The following is a 9,216-nucleotide window of genomic DNA, read 5'->3' on the forward strand; positions in this document are numbered from 1 at the left end:
TTGAAAAATTAGTGCAAATGATAAAAAATTTGTCGTATTTGCTAAAAAAAAAGTTATTTAGACATTTTGAATATCACAGTTTCCAATTAATTTACGTTCGGAATTAAGATGAGATGTTAAAAAAGGGCAATGAAAATATAGAGAATAAAAAATAAAAACAACAACAAACATCAACAAAAAATCAGCACTCCGTCAGACAGATTGACATCATCTTCAAATCGAAATAAATCATTGCATTGAGTCATTTAGACTGTGATAGCTGGGCCCTGGGGCATTTTGATTAATGACTGAAAGTTATGCAAGGAATGTTTACAAACCCTTATATAGAAAGATGTCGGTGTGTACAAAATATTGTGGAAAAATTTTCTACACAATATTGTTATTAGTTTCTTCCTGTGTTTATGTTTCCGTAAATATGTTTTGGATAAAGAGATGAAATTCCTATTTAGCAATATAATTGTTTAGAATTTCAATTTATTATTCCTTCTTGCCATTCTTTCATTCAGAAAATATTGTTGATATTTTTATGACCCAGGTTATTGTTTCAATTTCATATTTGACTTGTAAATGATATTGTGGATTGTAATGCAAGTTGTGATCACGTTTCTGATATTTGATGCACTAAAAACATCGTAAACAACTTAAATTTACTGTTTTCCTTACATTTAAACAAACAGTGATCATTTAAAAGAAAAAACCGCACGCGCCATCATTGCTGTCCATTTTCATATTCGTGATTGTGGGTACCAATATTTAACTTATTTTGAATGTGATTTTCATTTTTATAGGTTAAAATAAACATAAAATTTCCTATTTTAGTTTGTTTATAGGGGGGTATTTTGGTCAGATCGTGTAGGAAGCTATAAGTTTCTAGAAACATTCTCTACTCCGTTCCTGGAAATTACCAGTACTGAGCAATGCGTGTAAAGTATCTTGCTCAAGGGGGTTTAAACCCACGCAGCTGAACTTCTGAATTAGAGGTCCAGCTCGTTACCACTAGGGCAAGCCACCACTTATCCTATTTGATTAATATGATTTTTCATTTCATTGAATAATTTTCAAATGAAATTTAGCATTTTATCCTCCGTTATTAGAACATTATAATTTCACTTTCATTTGGCTTTATTTCTTTTATCAAAATTTCTTTTTAAAACAGTAGCAGAAAAAGCACATGTCAGTAAAAAATATATCTTTCTTTCGAGAATGTCGTACGAAGACTTGGACGATACTTGCAGCAAATGGAGATTTTTTAAAATTCTATCTTACAATTGCAGAAAAGATAAATGTCATCAAAGGCTGCTTATTCAAAAACCCAAACAACTCCTTAATGTATAAATATGTTTTTTAATTTCATATCTGTTTTTATATTCTATTGCTCGGTACTAGGTAGTAGAAAAAATTTTTTACACTTTGAACAAATGGCTTACGGCAGTATGATTTAATGAGCCTGAGAAAAGGTCATTGCTTTAAATTTGGAGCGACGGACGCGACCGGTACCTTTATATTTAATTAAATAATGAATAAAAAGTTATCAATTAAACGTGTATTTTAATGCAAAAATAGCGTTTTGATAAATTTTAAAAGCATCACAAGAGCCCTCGTATTTTTTTTAAAATTTTTTGAAATCTTTTTCTTTCTTTATTTTAGAGAGATATAGATCTCTTATTACACTTTCTAAGTCAAAGGGGCATCAGATCCTGAAATATTTAATTTGCATATGTAAGTATTATTGGAATACATATTGTACTAATTATATTGATCTGTGTGTTTGCTATATTTTCATGGTGTTCTAGGTATTTTTCAATGTAATATACAATTAGATATTAAATCATAAACAATCGCCGTAATGAACACATCTGCGGATGTTCTAAATTAAAAATTTTACCAGTTCATGTTTAAATGTTGAATTCTGCTTAACCCGGGTTTGCCAGGGCGTGGATTGAAGTTTGACTTGACTTGCACTTGGCAGTACCGTCCATGAACAGGCTCTGCAACTTTTTTCAATTTGCCGTTTTGGACTTTCTTATGGATTATTTTCTATTTTCTCTATTTAACCATTATTAAAGGGCTATAAACCCACTCGTGTTTTTTGCATAATATTTAAATGATATTGTATTATATTTAGGGCTTTATACAGAATTGATTCTACAAATGTAAAAAAAGTTCTTCAATGAAATGTTGCTTTTAAAACTTTTCTGGCACACATAAAATGTATTTTTATTGTGTTAGAATGTAAAAGGACTTGTTTAATCATCATGGAAAATTGTCAAATTTTTTTTCATTTCTTTTTCATTCAGATGGGAAAGGTCGGGGGGTACTAAATCCCTTACAGCGATCAAAAGTTTTGCATCGTTGATGTTTATCAGCACCCCTAGGCAAAGTCCAAGTAACAAAACCAACTGTGATGAATGTAGGGAGAATTTTTAAGAGATATTCTAGGGGGACGTAAATGAAAGGAAGATGCCCTTTGCTTTGGAAAAGACCCTAAAATATTTCAAATGAAAAGGTTGAAATTTTTAAATTTAGTTTTTCATTAAAACAAGAATAGACGGGTAAAACGGGCGTTCGGGTTTCGATATGCGTTTTTTAATATTTTTTAAGTAAAAAGTTAAGTTATAGTTTATACAGATTTTTTTAAAGTTTCTTTGTTTACCCCGCAACTTGTTTTTTAATGACATGTTTATTTTGTTTGGTACAGTTATAAAATGTATTTGGGAAAAAAAAAAAGGAAAGCTGAAATTAGTCTAAAAATGTTTTTATCACTTTTTTACTACTAAAAAATTTGTTTAATAAAAAATAAAAATTTTGTTCCCAAAATTAAAATTTTAAATTATTTTGGTATATGTATAACAAAACCCTTAATTTTTCTCTATTGGGGAGCATTTTTTCTTTTTTAAAGAATACTTTTTTAAACTTTTATTTTTATCTTTATTTTGTTTTAAAAATTACTTAAAAAATAAAAATATTATTTTTAAATTTAAATTAAAAGTGTTTTTAAATTCGTTTCGGGTATGTATCGGAATGCAACGGTAAATACAATAAAGTTTTATAGTCCCAATTTGAAAAAAAAAAGGAAGACTTTTTCCTGCAAAAAGCTGTAAATTCAAATGAAAAATTAACTCCCCGTGTGAGTTCCAAAGGCACAAAAAGTTGGGGTGATGCAAAGATCCTTTTTTATGAAAATAACGTTTTATACATAGATAAAATTTAAAAAACGGGCCATTTTTTGTTTTAAATAAAAACCGTATTAAAGATTTTACCCCTATCTGTTTCGTCTGTTAGGGGAAAAAATTTAAATTTGGAAAGTAATTCTTTAAATTTTAATAAAATTTGTTTTTATATTTTTCCCCTTTATGTTCAATTTCATTTTTATTAGCTTTATAACCCAATAAGGAAAAAATTCTGGTAAAAAAAAAGGACGGACTTTTAAATTTTCCAGAAAAAAGAAAATTTTAACTTTGACTAAAATTTCTTTAAATTTTATTTTCCCTAACCCACGAGTTTTTTTTTTTAATGAAAAAATAAAAAAAACAAAAACAACAATATAACAACAAAAAAATAGGGATATTCAATTTTCGTTTTTTTTATATATACGGGTTTTTAATTTTCACGATGGGGGGAAATGAATACTTCATGATGGCTGTTTTATAAAAAATAACTTAAAATAATTGTTTTTTCGGGTTTTTTTATATACATTTTTTTTTTTTTGAAAAAACCAATTTTTAAAAAAATTTCCCGTTAAATTTTTTGTATGCAGTTAAAAAAAAGCGCCCGGAAAGAACCTTTAAAAATAGGGAAAATTTTTTCACTCAATAAAAAATAATTTTTTACTTTTAAAAATACAAAAAATAAAAATACCATCTTATTTCATAAATATTGCTAATTTTTCTTTTTTAAAAGGTTTTAAAAAAATCATATGTTTGCTTGGGTTTATTTGGAAAATCCCTTCCCAAGATAATTTGCCAAAGTGCTTAATTTATTGTGAAAAAAAAAATTTTTTTTTTAAACAGATACATTTTAAAATTACTTTTTTTAAAAATTTTTATTAAGGAAAAACCTTTTAAAAATTCACTCTGTAAATACGAGGATGAGCAAGGCCCACTTGGGAAAAATTAATGAAATTTAAGGGAATATTTTTAAAAAATACATCCCATAACCCTCGAAAATATTTTTTGTTTTAATTATTCTTTTTAATTTTTAAAACCCCCAATTATCAAAATTGAACAAAATTAAAACCCAAATATGTGCTTCTGAGCAAAACTGTTCCGAAAGGGCTTTTCCGGGTCTGTGACAAGTTTAGATTAAATTTAAAAAAAACACAAAATTTTTAAATTTTGCTTTTTCTGCTGCGTAATCCCAAAAGTCAATCCCATAAAACATTTTGGGGTTTGGTTCTATTCTTTTTTTGGGGCAAGTTTGGATTTTTTCTCCCCTTTACGTATGCTTAAAATTTAAACCCCTTTGGTTGAAGGGTTGGACGCCAAATTTTTTTCTAAAAGGGACACGACTTTTGGGCTTTTAAAAACGAAAAACGTTTAAATTGAAGAGAACTACATTTTTTTAGAAAAAATAAAATTTTGGTTTGATGCACCTTTTACAGGTTTTAGATTATGATTTTTGGGTTTGTAATAAATTTTTTTTTTCCATGAAATACAGTAAAAAGGGAAAGATTCGTTTTAAAGAGTTAAACAACAGTAATCTAACTTTTTGTAAAAGGGGTTCATATTTCTTTTTTAAATGTACATAACGAAAATTTTAAAAAATGTTTATTGTTCAGTTTCATTTTGCAATTGCTATGATTGAAATTGATAGAACAAGGTAAATAACTGTTTTAAACAAATCTGACATTTTTAATTTTAATTTTTTTTTGCTTTTGGGGCCGAAAAGGACTTTTTAAAAAAATTTTTAAAAAAAAAAGTTTTGTTTACTTTTTGGTTTGAACCGCCATGATGTTTGAATTTTTGTTAATGAAAACCCCCAAAAATGTTTCCCGGGTTTTAATATACTTATGATGTCCTTTAAATCTGAAGGGCTGTCAATTTTGGGATGAAAATTTGGGTTACTTTTTTACTTTTTTGTGAAAAAATTTAAACGAACTAATTCAAATATTTTCATATTTCTATTTTTTTTAGGGGGGTTTAAAAAAAATTTTTATTTTTATCCAAAATTAAAATTTAAATTTTTTAAATTTTGTTTAAAATTAAAAATTCCCTGCTCTTTTTAAAAACCTCGAAAATTCCCTGAAATATAATCATAGTGCCTTAGTTATTTTTATTATTTATAAAACAATTTAATAAATTTTTGGGTAAAAATCAAACTCGTCAAAATAAAAAATTTATTTTGTTTTTAAAATCTATCTTTTACTTGTGAAAATTTGTTTGTTTGTTTTCCCAATTAAAAACATCATTTTCTTTCCCAATATATGTTGTTTACCATTTAAAAACCTTTTAAAAGGGAAAATTTAAAATTTAAAAATATAAATTTTGATTAAAGATTGTTTGAACTAATGCAAAAAAATAATTATAAATTTATGTAAAAAATTTAAATTGAAATGTAAAAAAAAGGTGATTCTTCAAAACAATCCTGTTTCAACTTATAAAGTACTTATAAAAAACTTTGTGCAGTTTTTAATATATGTTTTTATTTTAAACCTAAAATACAATGATTTGGTATTAACTTTTAAAAGTTTTAAATAACGAAAAAAACAGTACGGGGAGAGCTTTTCTTGTTGCTGTTGTTTTTTTGAATCAAATATCCACAAAAAAATCCATAAAAAATTTTTTGATTTGATTTGTCCCAAAATTTTTTTTATAAAAATTTTTATTTTACTTGAATTTCTCGGAAAAATTTTAAAAACTCATTTAATATTTTTGGGGGAAAAATTTTTTGGGAATGCCTTTTTCATAAAAATCCCAAATTAATCAAGTAGCATGCATGAAAAAACAATTTATTGACAAATCATAAGCTTATGTTTTTCACCCAAACCCGTTTGAAGCGTCTTAAGTTAATTTCCCAAAGAAATTTATTTTCTTGACACAAAAAGCTCACGGTTTCTTTCTAAAAAGGCCCAAAAAAAGGGCAGGTCAAGAGCTTTTAATGGAAAAATTTTTGTCCCCTTTTTTATTGAAAAGAACACTAAATTTTTTAAATAAAGAGAATTTCAATCCCGGGGAAAAAAAATTTAACCCGACCGTTAAAAGTTTTAAAAAATGGAAAGTTTTTTGTTTATCATTATCGAGGGGGAACCCTGCAGAAAATGTTTTGTCCTGAAAAGGGACTTTGTTTCAAAAAAAATACTGTAATTTTTTTAAGAGTTTCCTTCTATTGTTTTTACATGAAAAATTTTAAAACCGAATTTACCCGAAAAGTTACCAAATTTTTTGTTACATTAAAATGTTGTTAAAGCACAAGAACTAAAGTTTTTATTAAAATTTTAAGTAAAAGGTTTTTTGGCTTTATTTTTTTCTTCGTCAAAATTTGTTAAAATTTAAATCAAACAAAATAGGTATAAATTTTTTTTATTAATGCCAAAAGTTACGTTTTTTTTGTTGGGTTATTTATTCCCACACAACACGTTCACAATGAGAGTAAAATATTAAAATTTTTTTCTTTTCTTTCGGCTCAAGGGGGTTTTTCAAATTTTCCCTTTTAATTTAAATTTAAAAAATTTGGGGTTTTAGGGGGGACTAACTGTATTGTATTTAAAATATGTTCATGAAGAAACCACAAACTAAACTTCGGAAGAACCCTTTTCTGATTTGTAAAAAAACCGTGGTTCCCAACCCCTTTTGTATTTTATTTTGTATTATGATAATATTTGTTTTAAATGTGTAAAAAAAAATAAAAAATGTTTAAATCAAAAAAACATGCAAAAAAAACTTGCCGTTTTGATCGAAAAAAAGCTTGAAAAATCAATTTTAAAAAGGTATTTACATACAAATTTGAAAATGCAAATGTCAATGACAAATTTCAAAAGGCCCAACCCTTTTTGGGGCCCCTTTCCCTCCGTCTTCGGAAAAAGGGCCTCGAACCAGTTTTATGAAAACACAAACGGATACGGTATTTTCCGGGTTTAAATCCGTAAGAAAAAACCCCATAAAAAATTATTTTTTTGTAATTTTGATAGTTTTTCCCAAAATTAATCAAGTAAAAATCAATTCGATTTAATATCAGTTCATTAATTTTTTTCTTTTTTATGGTCCCAGAATTCTAAAATACAAAAAAAAACCTTTAAAATTAAGTCGGGATTTGTTTTTTAATTATGATCCTTTGGGTTTTTTTCATTTAAAAAATTTTTTCAAAAATTTTTCATATTTGTTTCCAAACGCATTATTTTCCTTGGATTTTCAAATTTTAAAATTTTCATTGGGGTTTAAAATTATCGAAAATTTTAAAAACCCCGTTTCTGTTCACTTTGATTTCCTGTTTTGGGATTTTTTTAAAACCCTATTGTTTTGAGGGTTTTTTATGAAAAAAATCCCAGAGAAACTCGATTAAAATGATAAAAGCAGTTACAAATTAAAACTTAAAAAGTTTTTAAAAGTACCATCCGGGTTATTCAAGGGTTTATTACTGATTAAAAATTTTACGGATACCAAAAAATTTCAAATTTAAAAAAATGTTTGGGCCCCCTCAACCAAACCTTTAAAAAAACCCTTTCATTTTCGATTTATACCCGCCAAAAAACGCATGGCCCCCCAAAAAATTTGTACCTTGTCCGGGGTATTTAAAATAACCCGGGACGCTTTCAAAATCAAAGTATAAAATAAACCCCTATTTTTTCTTTTTAAATGTTGTTATTAAAAAAAGTTAATAACCAATCTTACGTCAAACATCGAAAAACTAAAAAAAACGTGCTTCGTCTCCTCAAGTTAAATACTTAAACCCCCCTTAGTGAAAAAAGACTTAATCTTGCAGGCAGACGTATAGCAGCGTCTATTTTTAGTTCATCGATGATTGACGTAAGATTGGTTATTAAGCCTTTTCTATACCACTAACAGTTATAGTTAAATACGGGTTACTTTATGACGTCTGATCTTTGCAGCGTACCGTTATTTTAATACATCGGACAAGGTGACGAATTTTCAAGGGTGTCCATGCGTGATTGCTGGTATATAGCTCGTAAATGCAAGCGTTTTTTAGAGATGGTGTATGGGGCCCTACATTTTGTTTCAATTGTAATTTGTATCCGTAAAATATTTAATCAGTTAATCAATCTTTGACTTGAATCATCGGATGGTACTTTCTTGAAACTTCTTAAGATTTTATATTTGTAACTGCGTTTATCATGTAATCGAGTTTCTCTAGGATATTGTTCATAATAACCTCGGAAACAATACGGATTGAAAAAAGTACCACATGGACTCAAATGTGAACAGAAACAGGGAGTGTAATCTTCGATAATGTTAAACGAATGTATATTATATTTGACATCCTAAGGAAAATAATGTCTGTTTTGGTACAAATATGATTGAAAAAATGTCTGACAACAATTTTTAATGTAGATATACCCAGTGATGCATAATTATAAACAAATCCGACTTAATGTTAACAGGTTGGCATTTTGTACTTTAGATTTCTACGACCATAATAACAAGTATATAAATAATGAACTGTATACAATTATATCTATGAAGTTGACTTTTACTTGATATATTGGGAAAAAACTAGTCAACAACTCCTAGCATTAAATTACTAATTGTTTATAGGTTTAGTTTCTTAGCGGAGGTTAGACCGGAATACCGTATCCGTATTGTGTATTCATACTACTGTGATCGAGGTCCTTAACCGAAGACTGACGGAAAGGACCAAATAGTTGCCATTGCAAGTTTCTCATCTGACATGTTGCATGTTACGATATTTGTGATGTCATACCTGTTTAAATTGATATTTCAAGCTTATCTTCTGTATCAGAAACGGCAAGTTTCTTTTAGCATAGTTTGTTTGATTTAAACATATTTTATTGTTCTTTTTTTACACATTTATAACATAATATTATCATAATACATATATAAATACAAAAGTAGCAAAAGGGTTGAACCACGAGTTCTTACAACATCAGCAAACGGTTCTTCCCTGAAGTTTAGTTTGTCGGATCTTCAGTGAACATATTGTTACAATACAATACAGTTAGTACGTCCTATACTGCCAATTATTTCAATTATTACAAGTGGACGATTTCGAATATCACCTTGAGCCGAATAGAAAAGAAAACAA

Source organism: Ruditapes philippinarum, unplaced genomic scaffold (genome assembly GCF_026571515.1).
Source record: "Ruditapes philippinarum isolate M1 unplaced genomic scaffold, ASM2657151v2 ctg7075_1_1_1_1, whole genome shotgun sequence".
In the NCBI taxonomy this organism is placed as follows: Eukaryota; Metazoa; Mollusca; class Bivalvia; order Venerida; family Veneridae; genus Ruditapes; species Ruditapes philippinarum.